The sequence below is a fragment of the Equus asinus genome, chromosome 20, assembly GCF_041296235.1.
Source record: "Equus asinus isolate D_3611 breed Donkey chromosome 20, EquAss-T2T_v2, whole genome shotgun sequence".
Taxonomy (NCBI): domain Eukaryota; kingdom Metazoa; phylum Chordata; class Mammalia; order Perissodactyla; family Equidae; genus Equus; species Equus asinus.
In genome coordinates this window covers 90405695-90416959 of record NC_091809.1, presented here as the reverse complement: position 1 = coordinate 90416959, position 11265 = coordinate 90405695, and the positions used below count along the sequence as shown (strand labels likewise).

The window sequence follows — 11265 nt, the reverse complement described above, 5'->3', positions numbered from 1 at the left end:
TCAAAGTCCAGGACCAGATGGCTTCCTTGGTGAATTCTACCAAACATTCAAAGAAGACTTAATACCCATCCTTCTCAAACTCTTCCAAAACATTGAAGAGGAGAGGAGGCTTCCTAACTCATTCTATGAAGCCAACATTATCCTGATACCAAAATCATAAAGGGACAACACAAAAAAAGAAAATTACAGGCCAATATCACTGATGAACATCAATGCAAAAATCCTCAACAAAATACTAGCAAATCAAATACAACAATACATTATAAAGATCATACATCATGATCAAGTGGGTTCCATTCCAGGGATGCAGGGATAGTTTAACATCTGCAAATCTATCAATGTGATATACCACATTAACAAAATGAAGAATAAAAATTACATGATCATCTCAACAGATGCAGAGAAAGCGTTTGACAAGATACAGCATACATTTATGATAAAAATTCTAAATAAAATGGGTATAGAAGGAAAATACCTCAACATAATAAAGGCCATAAATGTCAAACCCACAGCAAATATCATTCTCAATGGAGAAAAACTGAAAGCCATCCCTCTAAGAACAGGAATCAGACAAGGATGCCCACTGTCACCACTCTTATTTAACAGAGTATTGGAAGTTCTAGCCAGAGCAATCAGGCAAGAAAAAGAGATAAAAGGGATCCATATTGGAAGAGAAGTGAAACTGTCACTCTCTGCAGATGACATGATTTTATATATAGAAAATCCTAAAGAATCCACTAAAAAACTTTTAGAAATGATAAATGAATACAGTCAAGTTGCAGGATACAAAATCAACTACAAAAATCGGTTGCATTTCTATACACTAACAATGAAGAAGCAGAAAGAGAAATTAAGAATACAATTCCATTTACAATTGCAACAAATATAATAAAATACCTAGGAAGAAACTTAACCAAAGAGGTGAAAGATCTGTACACCAAAAACCATAAAACATTGTTGAAAGAAATTGAAGAAGACACAAAGAAATGGAAAGATATTCTGTGCTCTTGGATTGGAAACATTAAGATAGTTAAAATGTCCATACTTCCTAAAGCAATCTATAGATTCAACGCAATCCCTATCAAAGTTCCAACAACATTTTTCACAGAAATAGAACAAAGAATCCTAAAATTTATATGGAACAACAAAAGACCCTGAATAGCCAAGGAATCCTGAGAAAAAAGAACAAAGCTGGAGGTATCACACTCCCTGATTTCAAAATATACTACAAATCCATAGTAATCAAAACAGCATGGTACCAGCATAAAAACAGACACACAGATCAATGGAACAGAATCAAGAGCCCAGAAATAAACCCACACATTTATGGACAGCTAATATTCCACAAGAGAACCAAGATATACGTTTGCAAATATCTTCTCCCAATTGTTAGGTTTATACCCAAGGGGTTAATATCCAAAATATACAAAGAACTCATACATCTCAACAACAAAAAACCAACAACCCAATTAAAAAATGGGCAAAAGATGTGAACAGACATTTCCCCAAAGAAGATATATGGATGGCCAACAGGCATATGAAAAGATGCTCAACATCATTAGCTATCAGTGAAATGCAAATCAAAACTATAGAGAGATATAACCTCGCTCTGGTCAGAATGGCTATAATTAAGAAGACAGGAAACAACAAGTGTTGGGGAGAGGATGTGGAAAGAAGGGGACCCTCATACACTGCTGGTAGGAGTGCAAACTGGTGCAGCCACTATAGAAAGCAGTGTGGAGAATCCTCAGAAAATTAAGAACAGATCTACCGTGGGGCCAGCCCCGTGACTGAGTGGTTAAGTTCGCGCGCTCTGCTCCAGCAGCCTAGGGTTTCACCAGTTTGAATCCTGGACACGGACGTGGCACCACTCATCAGGCCATGCTGAGGTGGCATCCCACATGCCACAACTAGAAGGACCCACAACTACAATATACAACTATGCACTAGGTGGCTTTGAGGAGAAAAGAAAAAATACAATCTTAAAAAAAAAAAAAAGAATTGATCTACCATATGATCCAGCTATTCCACTGCTGGGTATTTATCCAAAGAACTTGAAAACACAAATGCATAAAGATACACACACCCCTGTGTTCATTGCATCATTATTCACAATAGCCAAGACTTGGAAGCAAACTAGATGCCCATCAAAGGATGAATGGATAAAGAAGATGTAGTATGTATACATAATGGACTACTACTCAGCCATAAGAAATGATGAAATCCGGCCATTTGTGACAACATGGATGGACCTTGAGGGTATTATGCTAAGTGAAATAAGTCAGAGGGAGAAAGTCAAATACTGTATGATCCCACTCCTAAGTAGAAGATAAAAACAACAACAAACAAACACATAGCAACAGAGATTGGGTTGGTGGTTACCATAGGGGAAGGGGAGAGGGAGGAGGGCAAAAGCAGTGATTACTCTCACATGTGAGGTGATGAACTATAATTAGTTTTTGGTTGGTGAATATGATGTTACCTACACAGAATTCGAAATATATTATGATGTACATCTGAAAGCTATATAATGTTATAATCCAATGTTACTGCAATAAAAAAATAAATAAATAATAAAAAAATACAGGTCATATATGACAAACCCACAGCCAACGTCGTACTCAATGGGGAAAAAGTGAACGCCATCCCTCTGAGAACAGTAACAAGATGAGGATGCCCACTATCACCACTCTTTTTCAACGTAGCACTAGAGGTTTGGGCCAGAACAATTAGGGAAGAGACAGGAATAAAAGGAATCCAACTAGGGAGTGAAGAAGTGAAACTCTCACTGTTTGCAGACAACATGATCTTATATACAGAAAACCCTAAAGAAGCCATCAGAAAACTATTAGAAATAATTAACAAATACAGTAAAGTTGCAGAGTACAAAATCAATTTACAAAAATCAGTTGCATTTCTATACTTTAATAACAAGCTCACAGAAAGAAAACTCAAGAATACAATTCCATTTACAATCACAACAAAGGAATAAAGTATCTAGGAATAAATTTAACCAAGGTGAAGGACTTATACAATGAAAACTATATGACATTATTGAAAGAAATAGATGATGACAAGAAGAGATGGAAAGAGATTCCATGCACATGGACTGGAGAATAAACATAGTTAAAATGTCCATACTACCCAAAGCAATCTACAGATTCAACGCAATCCCAATCAGAATCCCAATGATGTTCTTCACAGAAATAAAACAAAGAATCTAAAATTCATATGGGGCAACCAAAGACCCCAAATTGCTAAAGAAATCCTGAGAAAAAAGAACAAAGCTGAAGGCCTCACAATCCCTAACTTCAAAATGTACTACAAAGTCATAGTAGTCAAAACAGCATGGTACTGGTGCAAAGACAGGCACACAGATTAATGGAACAGGACGGAAAGCCCAGAAATAAAACTGTACATCTATGGACAGCTAATCTTCAACAAAGCTTCCAAGAACATACAGTGGAGAAAAGATAGTGTCTTCAATAAATAGTGTTGGGAAAACTGGACAGCCACATGCAGAAGAATGAAAGTAGACCGTTATCTCATACCATACATAAAAATAAACTCAAAATGGATCAAAGACTTGAAGATAAGTCCTGAAACCATAAAACTCCTGGAATATAATATAGGTAGTACACTCTTTGACATTGAACTAAAAAGGATCTTTTCAAATACCATGTCTTCTCACACAAGGGAAACAAAAGAAAAAATAAACAAGTGGGACTTCATCAGATAAAGAGCTTCTGCAAGCCAAAAGAAACTAGGATATAAATACAAAGACAACCCACCATTTGAGAGAAAATATTTGCAAATCATAGATCCGACAAGAGGTTAATCTCCATAACATATAAGGAACCCACATAACTGAACAACAAAAAGACAAAAAATCCCATCAAAAAATGGGCAGAGGATACAAACAGACATTTTTCCAAAGAAGATATACAGATGGCCAACAAAAACATGAAAAGATGTTCAACATCAGTAATCATCAGGGAAATGCAAATCAAAACTACACTAAGATACCACCTTACACCTATTAAAATGGCTATAATCACTAAGACTAAAAACAACAAATGTTGGAGAGGATGTGGAGAAAAGGGAACCCTCACACACTGCTGGAGGGAATGCAAACTGGTGCAGCCACTACTGAAAACAGTATGGAGATTCCTCAAAAAACTAAAAATAGGACTACCGTACAACCCAGCTATCCCACTACTGAGTATCTACCCAGACAACTTGAAATCAACAATCCAAAGTAAAATATGTACCCCTATGTTCATTGCAGCACTATTCACAATAGCCAAGATATGGAAACAATATAAGTGCCCATTGACTGATGATTGGATAGAGAAGATGTGTATGTATATATATACATACACACACACACACACACACGCACACACACACACACACACACAATGGAATAGTACTCAGCCATAAAAAAAGACAAAATCATCTCATTTGCAACAACATGGAAGGACCTGGAGGGAATTATGCCAAGCAAAATAAGCCAGACTGAGCAAGACAAACACTATATGATTTCTCTCAAATGTGGTGTATAAACAAACATGCGGACAGAGAAAACAGTTCAGTGGTTACCAAGGGAAGGGGGTGGGAGATGGGCATGGGGGTGAGTGGGAGCACTTCTGTGGTGACAGACAAGAAATAATGTACAAGTGAAATTTCACAATAATGTAAACTATTATGAACTCAATAAAAACAATCAAAAAAACAAAGCACACTGGGGATAAATTAGAAGAATAAAAACAATTATAACCTAGAAATATTTTGGTAGTAGTGGAAGTGGTAGTAGTAATTGTAGTATTACTATCTAACATTTTTAAGCATTTTTCTATCAGTTAAGAATTGTGCTAAGCTCTGTATACATTTGACCATTTAATACTGGAAACAATTTATGAAGTAAGACTATTATTATCTCCATTTACAGATGAAGAAACACTTCCACGGAGAGTTTAAGTAGCTTGTCCAACATCAGGAAGTATGGTTGCTGAAAGATAAATTACAACAAGTTGAAGACAGAGAAAATCTGTATATGCAAAAAGAAAAGAAAGACTCTTTACAAAGTAATGAAAATCAGGCTGAAGGCAGACTTCCTATCATTAAAATAGAAAGCCAAGGACAATGAATGTCTTAAAGTGCTGAAATAAGAGAGATATCAACCTAAAAATCCACACCCTAGTCTATCTAATGGGGAAAATAAAATATTTTCAACTTGCACTGAAAGAGCTATTAAGGACAGATCTCAGTAAAAGGGAAATGGGAAGGATATGCAAGAGCAATAGTGAGCAAAGATATTGCTAAATATGCTAAGTGTACATCTGCATTGACCACTAAAAGTGACAATGATTGGTTTTATTGTAGAGAATTAAAAACAAGATCAGATAAAATAAAAAAATGGGAGAGGTAAATCAGTTAAAATTTTCTAAGTCTTCGTATCATTAAAGAATAGAATGGAAATATTAATTTTAGTCTTTAGTGAAACAAATGTGAAACAAATAGCTACATTTGAAAATGTAAGCATGAATATTAAAAGAACAGAAAGAGAGTTTGTACTTTCAAGTTAGCAATGATAAAATGGGATATAAGAAAATTTTGATCCATCTAGTAGAAGCCAAGACATAAGGTTATACGCAGAAAAATATTTGATAAAATTCAACACAGTGCTCGCTTCAGAAACACATATACTAAAATTGCAATGATACAGAGAAGATTAGCACGGCCACTATGCAAGGATGACATGCAAATTCTTGAAACATTCCATATTTTTCTGATTCTGGTCAAGAGCTGTATTCACCAGTTGGCTCAACATGCTAAAACAAACAAATCCTCCCCCCTGGAAGTACAAGTCATCCACAGCTTCTGCCTTGGTTGTTTAAATTCTTCTATGTACGCAAGCTATAAAATCACTGTTCAATGAGAAAAAAATTCAATACAGATTGATAATAAAATAACACACTGAGAATACAGTGAAAAGTGTTTAATCTAATAAGGCACATCTCACAAACATTCAGCAAACATCACATTTAATGGTGAAATATTAAAAATATTCTCTTTAGAATCAAGGACATTAAAATATGCCCCATATCACCATTCTTTTCCTCGTTAAATTACAGCTGTAGTGATCATAGTAAGACAAAATAAAAATTACAGCACTAAGGATTAGAAGACAAGAAACAAAATGTATATTATTTGCAGGTAGTATGATTACCTAGAGAATCCGGTAACATCTACAACCCAATTATTATAATTAACAAAAATGTTCAGCAAGTTTATCAAACAATCCTGCTGCAAAAAGTACAAAGCTGGCCTAAGTAGTTGATAGTAACAGACTGACACTGTCAGACAGCCTGTCACAAATACTTCATAATTAAATTCATAGAGGTTTTCATAAAATCCATAAATCATTCTGATGATTCCAGGCAACGTGCTCAAAGGCAGGCTGTCTAGATTTGCCTCTTTGCTAGCTAAAAGGTACTTATCAATGACAGGAAAAGCAAGAATCAAGTGATCCCAGACCTTAATAAATCTCTTTTTGCATGTGTTCACTAATAATAGTCTAATGATTGTGCCCATTGTGTATGAGTAAATTTGCATGTAGATAAATTACTAAATGTCCCCTAAATTATTCTTTCCTATCTGGATGTAAGATAAATTTACAAAATAGTATGCCTGCAAGAAATCGTACAAAGTGTAATTTTAAAACCATGCCACTAACGCTAACAAAACAATAAAGAAGCAAAGAGTAGATCTACCAAAGATGTACAAAAACTTTAAAGAAAATTATGAAACTTTATTGAAGCACATAAGCAAACACTTAAATAATAGAGAGACAAACTATATTCATGGAAGAGAAGTCTCAATAACAGAGAGATGGCCATTTTTCCTCATATTAATTTTTAAACTCAATATAACTATAGCCAAAAATCTACCAAGGTTTCCATGAAACTTTAAAAGTTTACCTTAAAATAAATATGGATATCTATCTAAAGAGCCCAAAATAGCCAATAGTGCCAGAGCAAGAAAAATAGGAGGAGAAACTTGCCCAACCAGATAACAGTCTTTTAAAACTCCATACTATTTAGGGGCCGGCCCCGTGGCCGAGCGGTTAAGTTTCGCGCTCTGCTTTGGCAGACCAGGGTTTTGCCAGTTCAAATCCTGGGCGTGGACATGGCACCACTCATCAGGCCAAGCTGAGGCGGTGTCCCACATGCCACAACTGGAAGGACCCAAAACTAAAAATACACAATTATGTACAAGGGGGCTTTGGGGAGAAAAAGGAAAAAAATAAAAAATAAATTTAAAAAAATCCATACTATTTAGAACAATCTAATAATGACAGAAGATAGACAAATATAGCAAAGACATAGACACAGAATAAGAGCCTAGAAAAAGACTGTTGCATGTATACCAACTTCCTATATTATAGAGAGAGTGTTACAAATCAGAAGTGGAACATGATTGTTAGATAAATTAGGTGAGGAAAATGTGATATCTATATGGAAAAGATTTGACTTATGTCCCTACTCATATCAATGAATTTAATGATGTCTTACAGAAAAGCAATTCTATTCCCATGCATGTATGTATGTGGCTTTTAGAAAAATCTCAAATATCTTCAAAGAGAAATGTGTGCTATCATTGTACAATCACCATAAATCGCTGTAATAGCAAAAAGAGAATTAGAAACCACTTAATCAACTCCCAGTGGGAAACTGGATAAATGTGCTGTGGTAAATTCATACAGTGAAATTCACACACTGTACTTTCATACAGCAAAGATGAACAAATTAGGTCTGTGTGTATGAACACAGATAAATCTCAATAATGTAATGCTGTTCAAAATGCAAGCTGCAGAGCTATGGGTGTAGTATGTAGATTTTGAAACATACAAAGTACTGCTATATTTATTACAGACAAATATGTAATAAAATTATATAAAATTGGACAGAAAAGACATATGCAAACTTCATAACAGTAGTTATTAGGGAGAGATGAAAGGAAAGGAACTCTGAACTTATACAAAAGGATTATAATAGTATCTGTAATGTTTTAGTTCTATAAAAATCCATAAAGAAAATATATAAAATTGTTAAATTTCTTAAATATGTCATGCACACTTATTATAGTTCTTTTGAAACTATACAAAATACTTTATAATTTTTAAATTTTCTTAAAATATAGTAAGAGATCGTCTGTGTATTCTGTTAAGGCAGGGATTTGGGGCAGTTTTTCCCTCCATTGCTGTATCTCCAGCACTAAGAATAATTTAAGATATGTAACTTATACTAAAAAATATGTGCTGAATGAATACATAAATGAGAAATTACATGGGCCATAGATGCAAAGAGAAAGGAACAACTAACCAATTAACTCTGTTCAGTATAGATCTTCAAGACTACTTTTTGTGAAGCTTTCCACGGACACCACCTAAACGTTCTCCTCTTTTTCCCCTCCTCCTTCTCTGCTTCCTCCTCCTCCTCATCTTCTTCCTCCTCCTCCTCTTTTTCCTTCTTCTCCTTCTTCCTCTCCTTCTCCTTCTCCCCCTCCTCCTCCTTCTTCTCCTCCTCTTCCTCCTTTTCCTTCTCTTCCTCCTTTTCCTTCTCTCTCTTTCTCTCTATCTCCCTCACCCCTCTACTCCATTCCCCTACCCCTGATCTTCCTTACAGCTTGAATTCCCCTAAGATAACTGCTATGTGTTATGTTCTACAGAGGTCTATATCAGCATCTCATTTCACCGCCAGATTTTAAGCTCCTGGGGCATGGAATCTGACTATTTTGTTTGGTCCTGGCTCCTGGAACAATGTTGCGCATAGCAAAAAAAAAAAAAAAAAAAAAGATGAATAAACATTGAGTATGAAAAGATGTGCTGAATCTATGCCAGTGATGGCTCTAATATCTCTGACAGTTCTACCCTGAAATTCTTCAATAGAGTCTTAGCATAAGGTGGCCTAAGTGGCAGAAGCAAGTCCCGAGTGTTCCAAGATAGAAAATGGAATTATAGTGCTGAGTGATAATCCCAGAACTGAGAAGGATAGAGAGAAATCCTCTCAGAAGAAATGTCTCAAGAACTCAGCCTTGGGGGATGAATGGGAAAATAGTTGGGGAGAGTTTCTCACGGTATTTAGAATGGGAAGTGAACTACGAGTAGAAGTATTTTGGAGGCTCTGGGCTTGAGAATGTAACTAGATTGAAAGGATTCTGTGAGAAAAGAAAAGACATAAGAGCATGAAATAGTTCTCTTCATGAAAGCTGAAGTATCTCATCTGGAGAATAAAAAGAAATCCTTCCTATTGGCTCTGTGGCTGTTGGAGCTTTGACATGAATGTGATAACACCTTTTACTCTCACATCCAGTTTATGAGATTGGTGAAGGTATGTTTCTCCAGGATAAATATGACCTCCTTCCAGGGAAGATATGCAGATCCAGAGTGAGTCAGGAACATACAGAATCCTACTTAGTTGTCTTCAAAGGAGATCATTTCTTCCAGCCTCCACCACCTTCCCTAGCTCCAGATAAGAGGGACAGAAAGAACATAGCTTGAAAGGTTATTTCACGTCACTGCTAAGTTATCTACAGACAAGATGAAGTCCTGGAATGACTCCCCCAGCCTTCAACCATACTTTCTTCAGACCTCCCTCCCCAAGACCCTCAGTTATCTCTCACCCCCATTCCTGGCTACTCCAAAAATAAGCCTGGACTCTTTTTATCTAAAAGTTATGTTGCTGATCTCTAGGAAGGAAGATCTCAGAGGACAAAAATCACCAACTTTGGAAAGGTACTGAGGTGTCAGAGTTTCCAAGAAATTTTTCAGCCTAGTTCCTTGCCTGAGGCTGCTGATGATCTTGGAGGAGACCCCTTAGAAGATCCATGACAAAGAGCTCAATCTCCAGAGAAGAACACAGAAAATCTCTCCTCTCCACTCAGTGCATGCTCTTCTATATGTCCTGAAGACCTCCTCCCTAGGACTAAAGGTACTTCGGGGCACAACAGTGAGGACTGGAGCCCATACAAGTTTCTTCCTGGTCTTAGGTGAGTCATGTACTTCTCAGGGCCTTCTATCTTGAGAGTTTCCTCATGTGCCTACTGCTTCCCACTTAAAAGTACCTTAAGTATTTTATTACAATGTTTCCTACAGTTTTAAAATAAAATGCAAGACCCTTTTAAAAATCCTATCACCCATCTGTAATTTATTTTTTAATTGAATTACTAATTCACCTACTCATCAAACTCTTATTGAGTGTATTCTATGTGCCTGAACTGGGATAGGTACTATCCGTACAACAATTAAGAAGCTACATCAAGGCCAGGAGTCTGCTGAGTTGTCTCCAAAGGAGACTTCCCCTAGCATCCACCACCGGCCCCAGGTGCAGGTAAGAGCAACAGAAATAACATAGATTGAAAGGTTAGCTCATGCCACCAGTCAGTTAAGTTTTCCAGAGACACGATGAGGTTCTAGCATGGCTTCCATATTAGAGACATATTAACAAAGAAGTAATTATAATCCAGTAATTATAATCAGTGCCATATTGGGGAGAAATTCAGATATCTATTGGCACACAAGTTAGGGCCAGCTAACCTACATTTGAGAGAATGAGGAAAATCTTTTTGGAGGAAGTGCCATCTAAAGTTAGAACTAAATGATGACAAAAAGTAAGAAGAATTAAAATAGAGAATCATATAGAATGAACAGGTGAAAATTCCAGAGGTAAGAGAGAGTATGGCAAGCATAAAAGTAGCTAAGTATGGCTGGTGTTTAGAAGAGAAAGTGAGAAGTCACAAGACATAGGCCTGGGGAAAGGAACACAGATAACACAGGATATCAGAAACAGAAGGAGAAAAAGTCTTGGACAAGAAGATTAATGAGTTTCATTTTGGACATGTTGCATTTCAGTTATCTGAGAGGCATCCAACTGCAGTTGTTTATTAGCTATGGGTGTGGATATCCAAAAGAAATCCTGGGTCTTTCAGTGAATAGGATCCCGTCACTTAAGATAGAAACCTGGTGTAGTCCTGAACTCCTTCCAATTTTTCATCCCATCCTCAATATCCAAGCAATTATCAAATCCCAATTATTCTGCCTCCTAAATATCTCTTTAATATATCCATCACTCCCCATTTCCATTAGTCATGCCATGGTTTGAAGCACCATCATTTCACACCTAGATTAAGCCAACAGCCATGTAAATGGTTCCTCTATTTCCACTCATGCATTCCACTGAAAATATTCTCTGCTTTCTGCTC

The 11265-nt window shown here is 36.4% G+C and overlaps 1 protein-coding gene and 1 non-coding gene across 25 annotated transcripts in view; one reads left to right on the top strand and one right to left on the bottom strand.

Moving 5' to 3' along the window:
- LOC123278917 (olfactory receptor 2AG2-like) overlaps positions 1–11265 on the bottom strand; it is a 410069-nt gene that overhangs the window by 290846 nt on the left and 107958 nt on the right. The gene's annotated exons all lie outside the window — the stretch shown is intronic.
- On the top strand, positions 5685–5791 carry LOC123279185 (U6 spliceosomal RNA). The gene has a single exon (XR_006517104.1). It is a non-coding gene; the product is annotated as a U6 spliceosomal RNA (small nuclear RNA).